This window comes from Tursiops truncatus, chromosome 3 (assembly GCF_011762595.2).
Source record: "Tursiops truncatus isolate mTurTru1 chromosome 3, mTurTru1.mat.Y, whole genome shotgun sequence".
Taxonomy (NCBI): Eukaryota; Metazoa; Chordata; class Mammalia; order Artiodactyla; family Delphinidae; genus Tursiops; species Tursiops truncatus.
The window spans coordinates 107,174,650-107,197,325 of NC_047036.1; positions in this window are offsets into that span (position 1 = coordinate 107,174,650).

Here is a 22,676-nt window from a genome sequence, read left to right on the forward strand (position 1 = left end):
ATCAGGATCTTTGTTGTCCCAAATCTAGTTTTTTGTCTCTCTGGAACTATGCAGTTGCCAAAAGCCCTGCTGGTGTCTCTACTTCTTTTTTTTAATTATTTTTTTATTTTATTTATTTTTTTATACAGCAGATTCTTATTAGCTATTCATTTTATACATATTAGTGTATATATGTCAATCCCAATCTCCCAATTCATCACACCACCACCACTTCCCCGCCCCTCTGCCACCTTCCCCCCTTGGTGTCCATACGTTTGTTTTGTACATCTGTGTCTCAAATTCTGCCCTGCAAACTGGTTCATCTGTACCATTTTTCTAGGTTCCACATATATGCATTAATATATGATATTTGTTTTTTTCTTTCTGACTGACTTCACTCTGTATGACAGTCTCTAGATCCACCCACATCTCTACAAGTGACTCAATATCATTCCTTTATATGGTTGAGTAATATTCCATTGTATATATGTACCACATCTTCTTTATCCATTCATCTGTCGATGGGCATTCAGGTTGCTTCCATGTCCTGGCTATTGTAAATAGTGCTGCAGTGAACACTGGGGTGCATGTGTCTTTTGGAATTATGATTTTCTCTGGGTATATGCCTAATAGTGGGATTGCTGGGTCATATGGTAATTCTATTTTTAGTTTTTTAAGGAACCTCCATACTGTTCTCCATAGTGGCTGTATCAATTTACATTCCCACCAACAGTGCAAAAGAGTTCCCTTTTCTGCACACCCTCTCCAGCATTTGTTATTTGCAGATTTTCTGATGATGCCCATTCTAACTGGTGTGAGGTGATACCTCATTGTAGTTTTGATTTGCATTTCTCTAATAATTAGTGATGTTGAGCAGCTTTTCATGTGCTTCTTGGCCATCTGTATGTCTTCTTTTGAGAAATATCTATTTAGGTCTTCTGCCCATTTTTGGATTGAGTTGTTTGTCTTTTTCATATTGAGCTGCATGAGCTGTTTATATATTTTGGAGATTAATCCTTTGTCCATTGATTCCTTTGAAAATATTTTTTCCCATTCTGAGGGTTGTCTTTTCATCTTGTTTTCAGTTTCCTTTGCTTTGCAAAAGCTTTTAAATTTCATTAGGTCCCATGTGTTTATTTTTGTTTTTATTTCTATTACTCTAGGAGGTGGATCAAAAAAGATCTTGTTATGATTTACGTCAAAGAGTGTTCTTCCTATGTTTTCCTCTAAGAGTTTTATAGTGTCTAGTCTTACATTTAGGTCTTCAATCCATTTTGAGTTTATTTTTGTGTATGGTGTTAGGGAGTGTTCTAATTTCATTCTTTTACATGTAGCTGTCCAGTTTTCCCATCACCACTTATTGAAAAGACTGTCTTTTCTCCATTGTATATCCTTGCCTCCTTTGTCATAGATTAGTTGACCACAGGTGTGTGGGTTTATCTCTGGGCTTTCTATCCTTTTCCACTGATCTGTATTTCTGTTTTTGTGCCGGTACCATGCTGTCCTGATTACTGTAGTTTTGTAGTATAGTCTGAAGTCAGGGAGTCTGATTCCTCCAGCTCCATTTTGTTCCCTCAAGACTGCTTTGGCTATTTGGGGTCTTTTGTGTCTCCATACAAATTTTAAGATTTTTTGTTCTAGTTCCGTAAAAAATGCCATTGGTAATTTGATAGGGATTGCATTGAATCTGTAGATTGCTTTGGGTAGTATAGTCATTTTCACAATATTGATTCTTCCAGTCCAAGAACATGGTATATCTCTCCATCTGTTAGTATCATCTTTAATTTCTTTCATCAGTGTCTTATAGTTTTCTGCATACAGGTCTTTTGTCTCCCTAGGTAGGTTTATTCCTAGGTATTTTATTCTTTTTGTTGCAGTGATAAATGGGAGTGTTTCCTTAATTTCTCTTTCAGATTTTTCATCATTAGTGTATAGGAATGCAAGAGATTTCTGTGCATTAATTTTGTATCCTGCAACTTTATCAGATTCATTGATTAGCTCTAGTAGTTTTCTGGTGGCATCTTTAGGATTCTCTATGTATAGTATCATGTCATCTGCAAACAGTGACAGTTTTACTTCTTCTTTTCCAATTTGTATTCCTTTTATTTCTTTTTCTTCTCTGATTGCTGTGGCTAGGACTTCCAAAACTATGTTGAATAATAGTGGTGAGAGTGGACATCCTTGCCCTTCTGGCTTGTAGAGTTTCTGCTGAGACATCAGCTGTTAACCTTATGGGAGTTCCCTTGTATGTTGTCATTTTTCCCTTGCTGTTTTCAATAATTTTTATTTTTCTTTAATTTTTGCCAACTTGATTACTATGTATCTTGGTTTGTTTCTCCTTGGGTATCCTGTGTGGGACTCTGCACTTCCTGGACTTAGGTGGCTATTTCCTTTCCCATGTTAGGGAAGTTTTTGACTATAATCTCTTCATATATTTTCTTGGGTCGTTTCTCTCTTTTCCTTCTGGAACCCCTATAATGTGAATGTTGTTGCATTTAATGTTGTCCCAGAGGTCTCTCAGGCTGTCTTCATTTCTTTTCATTCCTTTTTCTTTATTCTGTTCCACAGCAATGAATTCCACCATTCTGTCTTCCAGGTCACTTATCCATTCTTCTGTCTCAGTTATTCTGCTATTGATTCCTGCTAGTGTATTTTTCAGTTCAGTTATTGAATTGTTCATCTCTGTTCTTTAATTCTTCTTGTTCTTTCTTAAACATTTCTTGCATCTGCTCGATCTTTGCCTCCATTCTTTTTCCAAGGTCCTGGATCATCTTCACTATCATTATTCTGAATTCTTTTTCTGGAAGGTTCCCTATCTCCACTTCATTTAGTTGTTTTTCTGGGGTTTTGTCTTGTTCCTTCATCTGGTACGTAGCCCTCAGCCTTTTCATCTTGTCTGTCTTTCTGTGAATGTGGTTTTTGTTCCACAGGCTGCAGGACTGTAGTTCTTCTTGCTTCTGCTGTCTGCCCTCTGGTGGATGAGGCTATCTAAGAGGCTTGTGCAAGTTTCCTGATGGGAGGGACTGGTGGTGGGTAGAGTTTGCTGTTGCTATGGTGGGTAGAGCTCAGTAAAACTTTAATCCGCTTGTCTGCTGATGGGGGAGAGGGCTGTGTTCCCTCCCTGTTGGTTGTTTGGCCTGAGGCCACCCAACACTGGGGCTTACCCAGGGTCTTTGGCTGGGCTAATGGTGGACTCTGGGAGGGTTCACACCAAGGAGTACTTCCCAGAACTTCTGCTGCCAGTGTCCTTGTCCTCACGGTGAGATATAGCCACACCCCTCCTCTTCAGGAGACCCTCCAACACTAGCAGGTAGGTCTGGGTCAGTCTCCTGTGGGGTCACTGCTCCTTCCCCTGGGTCCTGATGCACACACTACTTTGTGTGTGCCCTCCAAGAGTGGAGTCTCTGTTTCCCCCAGTCCTGTCAAATTCCTGCAATCAAATCCCACTAGCCTTCAAAGTATGATTCTCTAGGAATTCCTCCTCCTGTTGCCAGACCCCCAGGTTGGGAAGCCTGACAAGGGGCTGAGAACCTTCACTCCAGTGGGTGGACTTCTGTAGTATAAGTGTTCTCCAGTCTGTGAGTCACCCACCCAGCAGTTATGGGATTTGATTTTATTGTGATTGCACCCCTCCTACTGTCTCATTGTGGCTTCTTCTTTGTCTTTGGATGTAAGGTATCTTTTCTGGCGAGTTCCAGTGTCTTCCTGTTGATGACTGTTCAACAGTTAGTTGTGATTCTGGTGCTCTCGCAAGAGGGAGTGAAAGCACGTCCTTCTACTCCGCCATCTTGAACCAGTCCTCAGTGTCTCTACTTCTTGTCTTTAGGTCTCCACCTAGTTTCCCTCCCTTTCCCACCCCCAGTATGTCACAGCAAAGAATTGTCAAATACCTTGAGTGGAAAGCGGAGTTCAGCCCACCTATCCACACTTCTCTTCACTTTATTATCTTGTTTCCCATCGTCTGGTTGCCTGGGAGCACTCCTATATACCTTCAAACAGATGATTTTGTATTTTAGAGCAATTTAGTAATTGGCTTTCTAAGTATTCTCCATAGGATAAATGGTCTGCTAATTTCCATCATAGCTGGAAGCAGAAGTGCCCCAGTGAAGTTGTAAGGCCTGAGATCTCGCATTCATTTATATCCATCCTCAATTCCCTCCCCCTCATTCAATATCATTGTTCTACACTGTAATTTATCATCCCACAATATTCAACTCTGTTGCTGATTTTCGGCTGCACCAGCCCTTGTAGCCAGCAATAAGAGATTGTTTCAGGAAAATCATAGAAGCTCTCTCACTATGACTTGTGCTGAGAATTTATAATTATAATGCTGTTATTTTTGTTCTTCTCCAGTACAGTTAGAAGCAGGGAGCCTTCCACCACACCCGGGGTTTGTATTTTTAGCTCTCACTCAAATGGTTCAGTGCAATAGTTACTAGGTCTAAGAAAGGTTCAGCTTTATTTCTCATCAAATGACCACAGTTAAAAATTGTTTTGCCATGGTCAATCATGGACCACTTTCTTCCCATTTCGTGTTCATACAAATTCTTTCCAGGTAAGATAACCCAGATTTCCTATTTCCCATGACCTATAGACATCCCTGTTACTGAGAAGTACATTGTTTCAGAAACACATTATTTGGTTTAATCTAAAAGAGGAATGTTTACTACTCTTCTAGAATGGTTAGAAGAACTGAAGAAATAGACTGTAAGCTAAACTTCTAGGGAAAAAATAGCAAAACGATCTATAACTTGGGCCATTAAAAGTCCTGCCACAACTGTTGTAATCCACAAGCTGTAGATTCAGGAGTTGCTTCTGGTCTCCAGAACGATGCCACTTCTGCCATGTCCTGCATCATCAAAATGAGCTCAAGCCTCACCTTTCCCTCTCTTACTTGGTTTTGAATCCAACTTTCATATGAGTATATTTGATGAGCAAAATTAAGTTCATTTCTGATATCCTCTGATTTCCTGCAAGAGATGAGGAAAATGCAGCATGGAGTTTCCAGCCTCTGCAGTACAGGAAAGCATTTGAGAGGGAAACTGGAACTCCTGACAAGCCAATCTACAGTGTCCACCACTGTCCACCACCCTCCTCATGACCTATTTCCCAATGTATACATTATTCTTATTTTTTGACATTATCTGACCAGAATGTCTTGCTTATAGCCCCCTTACACTGTATGATCAACACTGAAGTATTTTATTCTGCAAACCTGCTTCTCTCCCTGTTCTCTCTCTCAGTGAAGAACAATAGAGTTCCAAACTAGAGGCCTGTGAGGTGGCCTAGAAGCTTTCCAGTTTCTTTCCATAGTGCATTCCAGTCCTAGCTACACAAGCACCCAATACTGGGGATTCTGTCTATTTCATAATATGCGTTTTATCTTCTCCATTCTCTCTGCTACTTAGTTCATTTAAACTTTTTCATTTCTTTCTTAGATTATTGTAATAGCCTTTTAATTGTTCTTATTCCATGTACTCTTTCTTTCCATGTACTAATCTCCAAACAGAACATGTCCTTCCCGCTACTGATGAAGGTCTTTTTCACTTTGCCCCACCTATATGCACTCTTCCCCCAGCCATACACAGCTACTAGTAATTGACCAAGCTCATTTTGTATTTTTACACTTCTTTCACTCTCATTCATATTATTCCCTTTGCCTGTTTGAATGCCTTTCCTAAGTCTTACCCATCCTTTAAAACTCTGTTCAAGTGTCACTTATTCCAGGAAGTTCCCCAAACTTCCTTCTGCTTTAGATGAGCATAACACTAGTATAACATCAGACATACTCTTCCATTATCAAGGCTTCACCTCTCTGTTTTTCCCCTAGGCTATCAGATCCTTGAGGGCAGGTGTCACATTTATTAAACTTGGACTGCCTAAAGTATAAAGTTAGAGCTGAAGTTGAGTAGTCAGTCATATTTGTGGGGAAAAAAATAGTGATTAGAGTAGAAATCTTAGCAGTATTTTGCAAAGCTTATAGATTTGATTATAATTTTTAGTTCATTGTAAGCTGGAACTTGGCAGTTTGTTTTCCATACTTGCTGTGTTTTCAATAAATGACAGTGATGAACAAACTTTACTAACTTTGGCCAGGAAGGCTTGTTCTAAAAAATTTTCTGTTTCAATTAGGGTCCATAAATTTAACAAGCTATACAGGCATATCTCTTTTATTGTGCTTCAATTTATTGAGTTTTGCAGATGTGCTTTTTACTAATTGAAGGTTTGTGGCAGCCATGAGTCAAGGCCATTAGCATCATTTTTCCAACAATATTGACTCACTTTGGGTGTCTGTGTCACATTGTGTTAATCCTTGTGCTATTTCAAGCTTTTTCATTATTAATATTTTGTTATGGTGATCTGCAATCAGAGATCTTTGTTACAAGTTTCAGATGATGCTTAGCGTTTATTAGCAATTGTCTTTTTAAATTAAGGTATATACATCATTTTTTAGACATAATGCTATTTCACACTTAACAGATTACAATATAGTATAAACATAGCTTTTATATGCATTGGGAAATCAAAAAATTTGTATGACTTGCTTTATTGTGATACTTTATTGCAGTGGTCTGGAGGCTAACCCAAAATATCTCTGAGGTATACCTGTATTAAAGTCTCATGTAGACCACTTTTTCTAAAGTATTGAGGTTTTTTTTGAATAGTTCTTTTTTTATTGAAGTATAATTGATTTATAATATTATATTACTTTCAGGCATACAACAAAATTATTCAATTTTTTATAGATTATACTACACTTAAAGTTATTATAAAGTATTGGCTATATTCCCTGTGCTGTACAATATATCCTTGCATCTTATTTATTTTATACATAGTAGTTTGTACCTCTTAATCCCCTACCCCATCTTGCCACTCTCCCATCCCTCTTCCCACTGGTAGCCACTAGTTTGTTCTCTGTATCTGTGAGTCTGTTTTGTTTTTTAACTATTTATTTATTCATTTATTTATTTTATTTTTTAGATTCCACATATAAGCGATAACATATAGTATTTGTCTTTCTCTGACTTTCTCTGACTTATTCCACTTAGCATCATACCCTCCAGGTCTATCCATGTTTTTGCAAATGACAGAATTTCATTCCTTTTTTGTGGCTGAGTAGTATCCCATGGTATAAATATACCACAACTTCTTTATGCATTCATCTGTTGATGGATGCTGAGCTTGCTTTCATATCTTGGCTATTGTGAATAATGCTGCTATGAACATTGGGGTGCATATATCTTATTAATTTAGTGTTCTCATTTTCTTCAGATATATACCCAGGATTGGAATTTCTGGATCACATGGTAGTTCTACTTTTAGTTTTTTGAAAAACTTCCATACTGTTTTCCATAATGGCAATGCCAGTTTACATTCCCACCAACAATGTACTAGGGTTCCCTTTTCTCCACCTCCTCGCCAACATTCGTTATTTGAGGTCATTTTGACAATAGCCATTCTGACAGGTGTAAGATGATATCTCATTGTGGATTTGATTTGCGGTTCCCTGATTATTAGCGATTTTGAGCATTTTTCAATATGCTTGTGAAGTGTTAAGCATTTTTCAAATCAATTCTAACATTGTAGGGTGAATTCTAAAACTTTACCTTAATTGAATATATTCTTTAATGCAGCCACATTCCTTTAAAATGTTTCCAGAAATAACACACCTCTCTGATATGGCACACATGCTTTGAAAGTAATTCTGTCCTTTTTATATAAAGACCACACTACAGATAAGGGATTGGTAGACCATGTATTTTAGCTAATAAACACCCAATTGTGAACACATGTTTTACCAAACATAGTCCTGAAGTTTGCAAAAGCAGCATGCATTTTGTTTGTTCAAACAAAATGTCAAAAATGTCCAACCAAAACTAGAGGTTTATCTCTGACTTAGAAATAGAGCAAAGCTAGGCTCTAACCAGCTTCTTAATCAAACTGTTTTCAAAGAACAGTAATAAGATTTTAATCGAATTCCTTGAAAAATGGTGAGATGGCAAATAAACTTGGGAAATGATGAGTTAAACAAATTTGAACAGGTTTGTTTTTGTCTTGTGTTATGTTTGGTTCTTACAGTAAGACTGTCAAATCTTAATATGGTAATAAGAATTTTGTTGATTCTCTAAGAAAATGTTAGACTACGCAGTGTCCCCAAATTTACCTGACCACAGAATTTCCCCCCACTCCAAATAGGCATACTTTTTGCTGGTTTTCAGATTACCTGTTTACATTTTTCAGAGAAAATGATTCTGAGAGCTCGGTTTGGGAGATGCTATCCTAACAAAAAGAACTGAGTTGCTAGGAAATCTTGACAACAACTTCATAAAAAAATATTCTAAACAATAAATTAAACCTTGGAAATCAGAAAAAGTTATATAGATATTTATATATTTTTTTAAAAATCAGTAATAAAAATCATCTATTTTTAAATTTTTATTGGAGTATAGTTGATTTACAATGTTGTGTTAGTTTCAGGTATACAGCAAAGTGAATCAGTTATACATATACATATAGCCACTCTTTTTTTCAATTCATTTCCCATATAGGCCATTACAGAGTACTGAGTAAAGTCCCCTGTGCTGTACAGTAGGTCCTTATTAGTTATCTATTTTATATATAGTAGTGTGTATATGTCAATCCCAATCTTCCAATTTATCCCTCCCCCTCCTTACCCCCTGGTAACCATAAGTTTGTTTGCTACATCTATAACTCTATTTCTATTTTGTAGATAAGTTCAGTTGTACCTTTTTTTAGATTCCCCATATAAGTGATATCATATGATATTTGTCTTTCTCTGACTTACTTCACTCAGTATGACAATCTCTAGGTCCATCCATGTTGCTGAAAATGGCATTATTTCATTCTTTTTTATGGCTAAGTAATATTCCATTGTATATATGTGCCACATCTTCTTTATCCATTCCTCTCTTGATGGTCATTTAGGTTGCTTCCATGTCCTGGCTATTGTAAATAGTGCTGCAATGAACATTGGGGTGCATGTATCTTTTTGAAATATGGTTTTCTCTGGATAAATGTCCAGAAATGGGATTCCTGGATCATATGGTAGCTCTATTTTTAGTTTTTTGAGGAACCTCCATACTGTTCTCCATAGTGACTATACCAGTTTACATTCTCACCAACAGTGTAGGAAGGTTCCCTTTTGTCTACACCCTCTCCAGCATTTATTGTTTGTAGATTTTTTTGTTTGTTTGTTTCTTTGTTTGTTTTTGTGGTACGCAGGCCTCTCACTGTTGTGGCCTCTCCCGTTGCGGAGCACAGGCTCCGGACGCGCAGGCTCAGCGGCCGTGGCTCACGGGCCCAGCCACTCCGTGGCATGTGGGATCTTCCTGGACAGGGGCACGAACTCATGTCCCCTGCATCGGCAGGCGGACTCTCAACCACTGCGCCACCAGGGAAGCCTGTTTGTAGATTTTTTTGATGATGGTCATTCTGACTGGTGTCAGGTGATGCCTAATTGCAGTTTTGATTTGCATTTATCTAATAATTAGTGATGTTGAGCAGCTTTTCATGTGATTTTTGGCCATCTGTATGTCTTCTTTGGAGAACTGTCTATTTAGATATCCCACCCATTTTTTGATTGGGTATCTCCTTCTACTGAGTGCATTCTCAGCAAGGGAAACAATGACTGGTTTGCAGGAGTGTTGTTCGTTTTTTCGTTGGCAGTATTATACCTAGATTCCTGATTAATATTGTCAGAAATGAAATCCTTTCTTTAGAACTCATTTCTACATTCAATAGCTGGCTGTGACAGGAATATCTCTATTGAAACGTCAGAAGCTGTGCTTCTGGTATATCAATCTCTGAGAGATGTGCTAAGTTCACTTTCAAGTCTCAAACTGTGTTGTTGAACCTATAAATGGATCAATATACAATTAGATGCCAATTAGATACCAATCTATGCTTATTATAACTGTAGTTCATTTCTTATTGAGATACAATTCATGTAACATAAAAGGCATTTTATGTTATACATTTAAAAATGTATAATTCAGTAGGTTTGATATATTTATAACATTGTACAATCATCCCCACTATCTAATTTCAGAACATTTTCATCACTACCCCCTAAAATATCTTGTACCTCTTAGCAGTCACTCCTAATTTTCCCCATTTTCTCACCACCCTTAATCTACTTTCTTTGTGTATTTTCCTATTTTGATTATTTTGTATGAATGAAAGTATATAATATGTGACCTGTTATGTCTGGCTTCTTTCACTTAGCATAATGTTTTCAAGGTTCATCCATGTAGTAACATGAATCAGTACTTTATTCTTTTTTATCGTTGAATAGTATTCCATTGTATAAACATAGCAAATTTGTTTATCCATTAATCCATTAAGAGACGTTGAGTTGTTTTCACTTTTTTGGCTATTATGAATAATGTTGCTATGAATGTTAGTGTACAAGTTTTTGTGTGAATTTGTTTTTGATCTTCTTGGATATGTACCTAAGAGTAGAATTGCTGGGTTATATAACTTTATGCTTAACTTTTTGAGAAACTGTCAAAATATTTTCCACAGAGGCAGTACCATTTTTCATGCCCATCAGCAACATATGAAGATGCCAATTTTTCCATTTTCTCGTGAACATATTTTCCCCCAAAATATGAACAAATTTATAACTCAACAATAAAAAGGCAACTCCCCCCCAAAAAATGGGCAAATTATTTAAATAAACAATAAGATATACAAATAGCTAATGAGCACTTGAGAAGATGCTCAACATAATTAGTCATTAGGGAAATGCAAATCAAGACAAGATACCACATCTAGTTCTTTTTAAATTGAGTAGAACAACACCCTGTCACTTTTTTTCTTAATTTTTCTTGAGAATATCCATAGTTAGCTCCAGGGCAGGGCAACTAAATTCATCAAATATTAAAACCCTGGTGATCTTTATCCTTCTGTAAGACTTTGACTAAGGGTTATTTTTAGCAATAGGCATTGAAACTCAGCTTGCCCATTTCATTATTAACCCTGTTGCTTTCTCTCTTTATTCAAGTTTCTACTTCATGCACATTATCAGAGTTAGAGTCTATATTTTTCCCTATGCGTTCCCTAAATCTGTGATAACCTTTGGCCACCCAGAAGGGATTAATTTCCAATTTCAAGAAAAGACTTTACCTCTCAAACAGTATTTGACTACATGTTCCTTGTGGACTATTGCCAGCCCCTCCTTACTACCATTTTCTGGCTCCTATCTTTGTATAGTTTAATCTTTGATCCAAAAAGCCTTCATTCTTAAATGGATCATATTTCTTTTTAAAGACTATTCAAGAGCTCAAATTTAAAACACAGTTAAATATAACTTCATATAGCATTGAATAGAAATATCAAGGTGAAATTTCAGAGTGTATCAGACAAGATAGTAACATTTTTATAGCTAAAATTTATGAAAATTATAAGATCATCTTCTCTGCAGTTAGGTATGTTTTTGAGAAATGCTTCTAATATATGTACAACATTCAGACAGACATACACGTGTTTCTAATAAAATACTGGAAGAAAAACCTTTAGAATAGAAGGTAGTGACCTACTCAGCTTTTTCTGTATGTTCTATCTTTGAGACTGCAAAATTTCACAGGTAAAATTTTGGTTTAAAAGATAATGGAAAGTAAAAAGAAATGAAATTGAGTTGTTTATAGTGAGGTGGATGAACCTAGAGTCTGTCATACAGAGTGAAGTAAGTCAGAAAGAAAAACAAATACCACATGCTAACACATATATATGGAATCTAAAAAAAAAAAAAAAGTGGTTCTGAAGAACCTAGGGACAGGACAGGAATAAAGACGTAGATGTAGAGAATGGACTTGAGGACACGGGGAGGGGGACGAAGTGAGAGAGTGGTATTGACGTATATATACTAACAAATGTAAAACAGATAGCTAGTGGGAAGCAGCCACAAAGCACAAGGAGATCAGCTCGGTGCTCTGTGACCACCTAGAGGGGTGGGATAGGGAGGGTGGGAGGGAGACGCAAGAGGGAGGGGATATGGGGATATATGTATAAGGATAGCTGATTCACTTTGTTATACAGCAGCAACTAACACAACAATGTAAAGCAATTATACTCCAATAAAGATGATTAAAAAAAAGATAATGGGAAGTACTTACAAGAATCATTCCATGTGCATGTTAAACCCTTTTCTTCATGACAAGGCATAATAAGGTCATTTTAAAATATAAGCCTTGCTCATTTCTGCATGCCAGTAAGAAAAATACTGTATCGTATAATTGCTTTAAAAGAGGTCATTAAAAGTGAGAAATATATCTTTGCATGACATTTGCAGCTTTATAAAACTGCTTTATTTCCCAGTTTAGAAGAATATGCAGAAGCATATACGTCAATGCTTGAGTAAATTATGAGAGACCATATTGGCAATACTTATTTTAGAAGCATTTGTCTCTCAGTGGAATTTTGATGAATGTCTTCAATGTATATTTATGCATATTAACAACATTTGAACTCCTCCTCGACTATAGTACTGCCTTTCAAATATTGAGCTTTAAATCAGGCCTAAAAGGTTTCCTTAAAGGTGATGTTTTTCATTTTATCTCTGAGCATACACTTGCTTATTCCTCATCCAAGGTGCAGTCATCTGCATTACATAACCTATTTTGTTTCAGAATCAGGAATCTTTTCATTTTCCCCAGAGAATCATTTCAGGTTATAAACCTAAGCTCAAGCCTTAGAAACCAATGTATCCCATGTGAGGTAGCCTTTGGTTTGTAATCCATTCTCAACCCACTGGACAGTCAATACTAGTGAGAAATATTCAAGAACAAGATCCATGACTTGAACATTCAAAGGACTTTTAAAGCAAAATTGATTTATTTTATTAGTAAGAGGCTACAGTTTCCTTTTATATATTCTTTATCCACGTGTGGTCCTCTGTTAGGTATGCTGCCTTTTGATGATTTACACTTAAGGGGGCATGCTAAGTATTTTTATAGGTATTTTCATCTCCCTTCATTGCTAACAGACTTGAAAAATGAAATGTGTTTCCTCTATTACTGATTTTTATCACTTTCCCTGTGGGTTCTTATCTCTCGACTCTTAATGAAACAGGAACAAGCTGACGTCTGCATTTGCTCTGTCATTCAGCCAAGAGCTGATTGTAAAATGTGCAGCGGGATGTCAGGACTGTCCATAAAGCGCCAATTCCTTCTGGGCATAATTCACAAATATTATATCACTTCTCCATGTTAACATCAAGCCTGACCATTTCCCAAATCTCTAGAGCTGCAACGCAGCTCTCATCCTTTGATCTTTCTGAAGGGCCTCTGCAATTCAGGAGAAGAAGAAATTATAATGGCCATGGACCATTATGGGAGCTGTCTTAAAAACTGTTCTCCCAGTCTCCTCCATTTTATTTAATCTCTTTAATTGGATTCTCCCAACTTTCTGAAAGTAGGAGCTGCATCACTAACTCTTTAACACTGTATCAATGGACACATCTGCTGGATCCAGATATCATGACTTCTCGGAACTAGTGTTTTTCCATACCTTTTCAACTCAGATTTTAACAGCAGGCATTTTTTCAAGGGAATTTTAAAGCAATTTAGGTTAAAAAAAATTTTTTTTTATTTTTTGATATCAACATCAGAAAAAGTCAAAAGTATAAAAGTGAGCAGATGAAAAAACACAGATTTTATGTCTTGAGTCAAATATAATTGATATTTATTGAACTCTCATTATGTGTAAAGCAATGTCTTAGGTACTCAACCTGAATAACCTCATTCAGTCCTTATAACAAGCTGAGGTGGATAGTATTATCATCCCCATTTCACAGATTAGACAAAAACTGATAATGAGTAACATGCCCAGAATCATATACTAAAAAAAGGGGTCCTGTGATTAAGATTAAAACCTCTCTAAATTGGCACAGCTTCAAAACAGAAGACACTGGGCTCCTTAGCTTAGCCCTAAGAAACTAGACTCTGGGCCACTGTTTTCTTTTGTTGAATAATTACTCTTCTCTGAAGGGAATAATCTAAACTACGAACTTTAGTTCATACATCATTACTCAATTTTTGGATAATATCTACCCTCTTTATCACAAAACCTTTGTCATAACAACTGAATAAAATAATGTAAAATATAATCATAAAATTTTAAGTATTCTTACACCGATGGACATGTATATATATACATATATGAGGATAGTATGTATATATGAGCATGAAATATATATATTTGTATTTCATCTTCGTAAGAACCCTTTTTGGTAGATATAAAATTTGGTAGATATAAAATGTAGGCACGTTTGGACTGGCAAAAGCATAGGCACGTGAATGGACAGTAAATGAAAGAGAGAGAAAGACATTTCTTCCCACTAGAAATGGGCAATATTTGTGGAGAAAATCAATCTCTGTAAAAACACAACCAATAAAGATCTTGTATATATAATCCTGGATAAATTTCAGCTGTAGAAGTTGAGGATTATCTGAAAATCATAACACAAGCCATAGCCATTCTTGGACAGAACATCATGGGACAAGAGCAGGTGGTAGAAATCTAAGAGGCCCAGGCCAACCAGAGTGATTAAAGAAGAGGAACCCCTCCCAGAAATGAACAAAGAGCATTCTTGAGTTACTAGCTAAGTGTTTTCGCTAAATTCTGGGAAGAAGAACAAGAAGTTTATACTAGAAATCTGGTGTATATTATTAATATGATTTAGGCATTTGTTCTAAGTTAATTGTATTAAAAAATTGGGTGTAATTATCTTCCCTGAAGTCATGAGTTTAAGGACCCATCCAGGTATTCTGTTCTAGATAAGTATTTGAATTTTATCACAATGGCAATGAAAATAAGTGAGATAACCCCCCTGGGGCTAGTTCTAGACTTTTTGAGTCTGTATGGCTTGAAAAATGACACCACTGAGGTGGTTTGTGCCAGAAGCATTCCCTTTCTGATGGGTAGACATGGGCAGGAAAGATTGTGTTTCTGTGAGAGGCATTTCTATGCCCTGCAAGATGATGTCTTCATGATGCCTGGGGCTTGGAGTGGGCTGCGGAGAGCATCTGGCCCACTTGCAATAACTGCAGAGGAACTGGAACACTTGTTTGCTCAACTCCTTTTCCATTTTTCAGCAGAAAACATTCTCAGAGCAGCTTGTTCTGAAATGTATCCTGTGTGTCAGGTTAACACAGAAGAAACAGGCAAACAGGTTGTGTTTAATGTCCTTTGATACACAGAAGACAAAACAATTAGAAAAGGACAAAGACAGTGTGGTTTGCTGTACTGGAAGTGAGGATCAGGAAGTCTGAGTCCCAGTGGCAGATGGATCACTAATTATATGACCTTGGTACCACACTGCTTTGAGGCTCTTCCAATTCTGGATGCATTCTGTGCCAGGCCTGTCACCTCAAGGAAAAATTTCATCTGCACTATTGCCATCACCAAGAAGAAGAATTGCAACGGATTGTTCAAAATCAAGGATGCCGGCAGACAGCCTGGCAGGAAAAGAGCATGAGAAAGCCATCTATGGCTCCTAATCACGTTTACCCGAGGAAGAAAAAAAAATGTTGAGACATTTCAGGTTTGATAAAATCACGGAGCAGTTGAAAAATATTGAAAATGCCAGAAGTCCCCAAAATCTCTGCACAAGCTCAAATTGGAAGTGACATACCAGAACCCATAGACAAAATCCAGGAGGCCAGGAACTGATAGTGACTGATGGACAGCAGTCCGTCAGCTCCCCTTCTGACGCTTTCCTCCAAGTTGGAGTACCAGGTGCCGAAATACCCTGTAGGTCCAGTGTTGAGTTAAACTGTAGGCCAAGGAGAGAGAAATTATTAACAATGTTAAAATGTTAAGAGAAAATAAATGTAAAGAGGGTGTAATAGAGATTAATAGACTGATTACTTCCTTCCATTTTTATAGTTTTTAACACAATATCAGAAGCTTATTTTTTTAATGATGTATGTGTGCTACCAAAAACCAAAAAGTAAATTCATAAATATTAAAAAATAGGAGATAACTGAATCAGGTAAGCTGTCTCTTACAGAATACTGCCATAAGACTCATTCTTACCTGGGTATGCTAAACCAGGGAATGGTACAAAATTCTTTCTTTGCTAAATAAAGAAAGCAGGCTACAGTCAGGGTCACCACTAGCCCATAAGCCTCTTTGGTGCTAACAAGAAAAAAATGTCCCCTCTGGGCAGATAAAGCCTTGTGGATACTCGGCTTGGAGAGTGGATGATGTCTTTGAGCAAATGAGAAAACTGCAGCCCTTCCTCTATGCAGATGCAGTTCCATAATGGGTCCCAATTGACTAGGGGGCTGCAGACTGGATTTTAGCCCCCATTTGCCTGCTTGGTGAGGCACTACTGTGCAGTACACTTTCTGCACAACAGAATGTGACATCAGTGCTTGTACTTTAATCTCATTTTTATACACAAAAAGTTAATGTATGATATTTGGAAAGATATACTAACCTGTCAACAGTCTCTTGGTATCTCTGAATTGTGAAATTGTGATATTTTTATGAGTTTTATGATCTGTAATTTATATATAAAATTATACTCAACCAATCACTATCATTACTGAAGTAAAAAAAATAAATAGTAAAAACGATTAACATTTAAATCCCCTTTTCACTGAGGTTTTCTCTCATATCAACAATTTTGCCACTTGTTTTCACTTTCTATTACGATCTACTATTCCAGTTGTTATGTATTAAATGAATTCTGGTCATTGGCATTTGTCTGGCGTTGTCTGATCACTGGCATTAGATATTCCTTCAGATACTGGGGTGTGGAAGAAAGCTAACTCTGAATCTTGCATCTAACACTTTCTACTTTGGTAATCTTGGTCACTTATTCCAAAACTGTTTCTTCATCTGTAAGATGTAATATTTAGATTGCAAAATTACTAAAAAGGATACAATTACTGTATATAATGTGGCTACGCATCAGGGGTTTTAAATAATGGTAATTATTTTTTTCCAATTTCTTCAAAACTTACTTTTATTATACCCTGCACAAAAATATTAAAATCTCCTATGACTCCCGGTGGCATTATCTGGTCACTCATCTCAGGCAAAACTACACTTTAAGTAATTCCTAAAATATGTTTGCTCAAAGAAATTTTATTTCATTTCTCCTAAGTATATGTGTCTGAATTTGTGAAGGGTTGGAATGAGAATTAGCTGAACTATTCAGAACAGGAAAGAAGTGTTTACCTAAAATATTCATAGGCATGAGTTGGCATTAAGAGTAGGAATAATTTTCATGATGGGTGATGTCACATAGAGGTGGCAGAGGCAGGAAGTGGAGAAAGGAGGTGGATGGGAGGTAGAGGGGAGATGGTGAGGCAGCCTGCACTGCCTGTCCACAGTGTCCCTGAAAATAAGCCGTCAACCACTAATCTCTGGATTGTTAGCTGACTTAGAAAACAGCATAGAAAATAGCTTGGAGATAATCTTGTAGGAAGAGTCAAAGTTTTGATTTCTAGTGCCAATTCCACAATTTCTGACTTCACAATCTTTAGCAAACTCAAATTTTCAGACTGACAGTGTTGTTATCTCTAAAATTTGGGGAAAAAATATTATTCTAATTTTCTGAAGATAAAAAGAGATAAATATAAAAAATTGTATTTTATATACAATATTTTTATTGTAGTTGATTTACAATGTTGTGTTTTAGGTGTATAGCAAAGTGATTCAGTTATACATACATATATATCTTTTTTCTCCAGATTCTTTTCCCTTATAGGTTATTACAAAATATTGAGTATAGTTCCCTGTGCTATACAGTAGGTCCTTGTTGCTTACCTATTTATATATAATAGTGTGTATATGTTAATCCCAAACTCCTAACTTATCCCTCCCCCGTACTTTCCCCCTTTGGTAACCATAAGTTTGTTTTCTATATCTGTGAGTCTGTTTCTGTTTTGTGGGTGAGTTCATTTGTGTCATATTTTAGATCCCACATATAAGTGATATAATATGGTATCTGTCTTTCTCTTTCTGACTTCTCTTAGTATGAGAATCTCTAGGTCCATCCGTGTTGCTGCAAATGGCATTATTTCATTCTTTTTTATGGCTGAGTAATATTCCATTGTATATATGTACCACATCTTCTTTATTCATTCATCTGTCAATGGATATTTAGATTGCTTCCATGTCCTGGCCATTGTAAATAGTGCTGCAGTGAACATTGGGGTGCATGTATCTGTTCGAATTACAGTTTTCTCTGGATATATGCCCAGGAGTGAGATTGCAGGATCATATGGTAATTCTATTTTTAGTTTTTTAAGGAACCTCCATACTGTTCTCCACAGTGGCTGTACCAATTTACATTCCCACCAACAATGTAGGAGGGTTCCTTTTTCTCCACACCCTCTCCAACATCTGTTATTTTTAGACTTCTGTGATTTATTATTACTTAGAGTTAGGTTGACAGTCTTCCTCTCCTGTTGACTGAAGCTTCCCAGGTGCTGAGCTAGAAGAAGACCTAGAGGAGTACAACCAAGACTGACGTTGCAGCATAGGTGCCAGGGATGTTTACTCGGTCATTCGTTAAATATTTATTAAGTACCTTCTGTATGCCAGAAATTCTCCTAAGCACCTGGGATTCAGTGGTAAATAAAGCAAAGATAATACTATACCTCATGGATACAAACTATACTAAGGTAAGCTCTAAAAAGGAAATTGTAGGCTGCTGCAAGATGGGACACAGGATCTGGTCAGGTAATTCTTAAGGAAAGGACATTTAACACAAGAGCTAAATAACAAAGAGGGGTTAACCACACAAAGAGAGAGACAAAAACGCTTCTAACAGGGAAGAATGTACAAATGCTCCTAAAATCAAAGGGAACTTTTATATTGGAGGAACTGAAAGAAGCTCAGTGAGGCCAAAACAAGGAGGCAAACAGAATGAGCCAAGACTGAGATGCAGTCAAGGTCCCATCCACGCAGCCGCTGCAGCTGCACTAAGGATTTTGGTCTTGTGGCAGAATGCAGTAACCACATGGTCAGTTTGACAAGAGCAATGGCAGTGGAGTACAAGAGAAGTGGACATATAGAAAAGATATTTATGAGGTCAAGTCAATAGGATTTCCTAAGAGTTAGGTGTAAATAGGTGACAGAGGGAGGGGGTATAATAGGTGTTTGCTAAGTTTCTGGCTTGTGAATTTTGCTGAGTAATTGTCCCTTTCATTGGGTGCCAGATTTAGGGGAAAGGTCATGAGTTCCATTTGGGCATATGACAAATTTAAAATGATTCAAGATATCTAAGCGGATGTGCCAAGCAGCTAATGAAAATTTAGTTCTGGCGTTCGGAAGAAGAGGTCTGGGCTGAAGTATGATTTGGTCCTCATCAATGTGAAGCCAGAGGGCATGAGGATGGTATTACATAGGATAAAGAATACAATTAGAACGGAATAACGTTGCACGAAGCCTAAGACAAAACTGCTACAGTGAGTTATATGGACCTTCCTTAATCTGCTACAAAGTTAAAACTATCTCTAAAGAATAAACATCCATAGATTGCATAGTGGCATGCCCAACCAGTCCCCAACTCAATTTGCAGAAGCAAATTGGGTCAATCATACTTTTTTATATGTTGGAGAAACTCATGCTATAATCATCACATAGTTTTTGTTCCTTCTATTTTGTTGTTATTTGCTACCACTTTAGATTCTTAAAAAGAAATACAGCCTGTTTTAGAGAGCAAATCGCTTACTAAAATCGTGCCTTGGTGCCAGAAGTTTCATTTAGCAAAATAAATGAGAAAGAATGCAAGATTCTTTTACATAAAAACTTATAAAATAGTATACCAATTAGGTAACCCTCTAAAATGCTTTTCCAAGGTTAAAAATGGAATCTCAGAATAGATGACAAACTCTCTAACCATTTAACTCTGAAAACCATTCCAATAAGTTGGTTCTAAAGATGACTAACTCTCTATTCAAGTTTTCCTCTATTCATCTCACTGCTGTCCTTTCAACTGCGTAAAACAAAATCATTAACGGGGTGATCATGAAGCCTGATAGAGAAATGACAATCTCTACCTGCTCTGGTCCGTGAACACCCTTTCAATGGCCCAGCCAGGGCTGTTAAGGTGGCAAGAAATAAATGTCTATTGAACGGATCCATTTTGAGTTTGGGCTAACTTGTTACTGAAACCTAATCCCACTTTAATTAATCATCAGTGAGCATTCATTTGCTTCCTTTTTAGTGTAAATTATATAATCATGGTGAACCATCAAGAGAGATGTCTAGTCAAGACTAATTCAGCTTTGTTCCAAAGGAAAGATTATTAAACCAAAGAGCTGAGCAGGTATTTACATCATCCAACGAGAGTTGCAGTGAATTAATAGGCTGGGGAAAGGTGTATTTGTTTTGACATTAAAGATGTAGTTTGGGAACATTTTGCCAAGAAGGATTTTGTTGAGATTCTATTAACTCAAATATATGTGTGTGTGTGTGTGTGTGTGTGTGTGTGTGTGTGTGTGTGTGTGTGTTTTGGCAGGCAGAGTATGAACTAGGTTACTTGGAGACCATCATTAAAAGAATAAAAGAATACTTCAGTGGTAGAGCAACAGATAAGTTATTTGTGAATGATATCAGTCAAAAAAAAAGGATAGTTAGATCTTTTAAACATTTTATTTTGACAACAATATAATAAGTACTTTTAAAACTGAATTAATAGTGAAAATGGGGAAAGGCATGCTAACAGAAGCTTAGAATCATAGTTGGGGAAAAAGGGAAAGAAGGAAACTCATGATTTATATTAGCCAATAAAATTTTCTAACTTATACATCCTTTAAAATTCCACTTTTAGGAAAGAATGATTTTAAAAGGATGTTGATTTTCTTTTTGATAAGCAAACCAAACAAGCAAGCACGGAGCCAAAAAAATCTTTAGTTGTCAATATATATTCTTTCACCAGATATTTGTTTAAAGGTATCTTTGGATTTAGAAAAGTAAACATATGTTACAAAATTAATTTAGACTTTGCCTTAATGGGAAACACAGAATTGAATGTTCCAAAGTCACGAATTATTATAATAGGAGCTAACATTTATAAAGGGATTTGTGTCATGTACTGTGCTAAGGAATTTACTACATGTTTTAGCAGATATTATAATTAACCCAATTTTTACAGGTGAAAAATCTGAACTCAGACATTTAAACCCAATAACCCAAGTTTGCTCAGAAATAGAGACTGCTTTCAAACTGAGAAGTCCAGTACCAGAGACATATACTTCCCCTCTGGGCTGAATTTTGTGATCCTGGGAAGAGAGACCAAAGACAGATTAGAGCTCTCAGGTTACAACACTGAAATGCTTATACCAGAAAGGTGTGGTTTCCATTTTATTATATATATATTTTTTTTGAGCCTTGAAATTCCTATAGCAAGACATTGCAATGCTAATACAGTAGTGTCCGTATTACTGGACACATAGGTTTTACCAAATATGTAAGTTACCTGTGGTTTGCCTCTAAAACATATGGAGCTGCCATAAAAATAAGAGAGAAAGGCTCATAGCTGAGCTTCCCTTGGACAGGCCGGACCCACCTGGCACCCAGCAGGAATCCAGTCTCACATATCATTATATCTAACATTAATAAAAATAACAGCAACATGACAAAAATAGCAAACCTAAGATAGACTTTTATTGAAATTTGTTTAAGGAGACAGAGGAGGGAGCTAGCATCACATAGTTCAGAGTGAAGTTCTCAAAAATCACTTAACCATCTCTACTATTTCTTTTTCTCTCTAAGCCTACTGCCAGTGTTCTTACCAGCTTCCAATGTCCCTCTTCTTTGTTTCCTCTTTCAGGCCCTGTCACCTCTATTTCCTCTTCTCTGCACTCTGAATCATCCCCTTAGTGTTTCTCTTTCCCTTTCTTATGTAGCACAGGGCACCCCTCTCTGGGATCTGGGATTTTGAATGTTGCTCTGGCATCTTGCTCAACAAAATGAATCTAAGGATTTACTCATTTAAGAAGGTTCGGAGTGGTGGGGAGGAAATGTCCCTACTAATAATTTAGCAAGCTTTTCCTGGTCACCCTTGTAACAGCATTAAGATAAGCAGAGAAGAAATTTACATCCAGAGCCTTAATCTCTAACCTGCCCTGGAGTCTTTACTGATAAGTTCGCATGGAGGACTTAGATCTCCACTTTTCTCCACATATTTGGAAACATTACAGTACAAAGGCACCACCATTTATACATGGAGAAACAGAATGCTTCCAGGTTCAGCTGCTAACATTTGCTCTGGATCAATTCTTATTGATCCAAGCTGAGAAGGAGCAAGAGTTTCTACGTACAGAGAACGGAACATGGAGGGTATGTTGGCCACATTCATCTGGGTTCCCAGGAGAGACTTTTCGTCATTATTTTCTGTATCTTGTGAGAGTCACCAAAATTAAGGACTATCCTCCAGGAGGGTAGAGGATATTGTCACTTTTACTGTTGTAGTTTAATTTCTTGAAACATCTCCAGAGATCGACTATTTTATCACATACATTCACACATGCCTTATAAGTGAGAGCAATTTGTACCATTAAATGTCTCCTGTTCACCACTGTCAACAGGAATTAAGGGGCCTTGAGTGTAAGTTTCAGTCACCCCTCAGAGTAGGCAGAGTGCTTTTGAGGTCAGAGAAAGGATTTGGATTTTACAAATCTCTGTAGGATTTTACATGTCCAACATCAGGA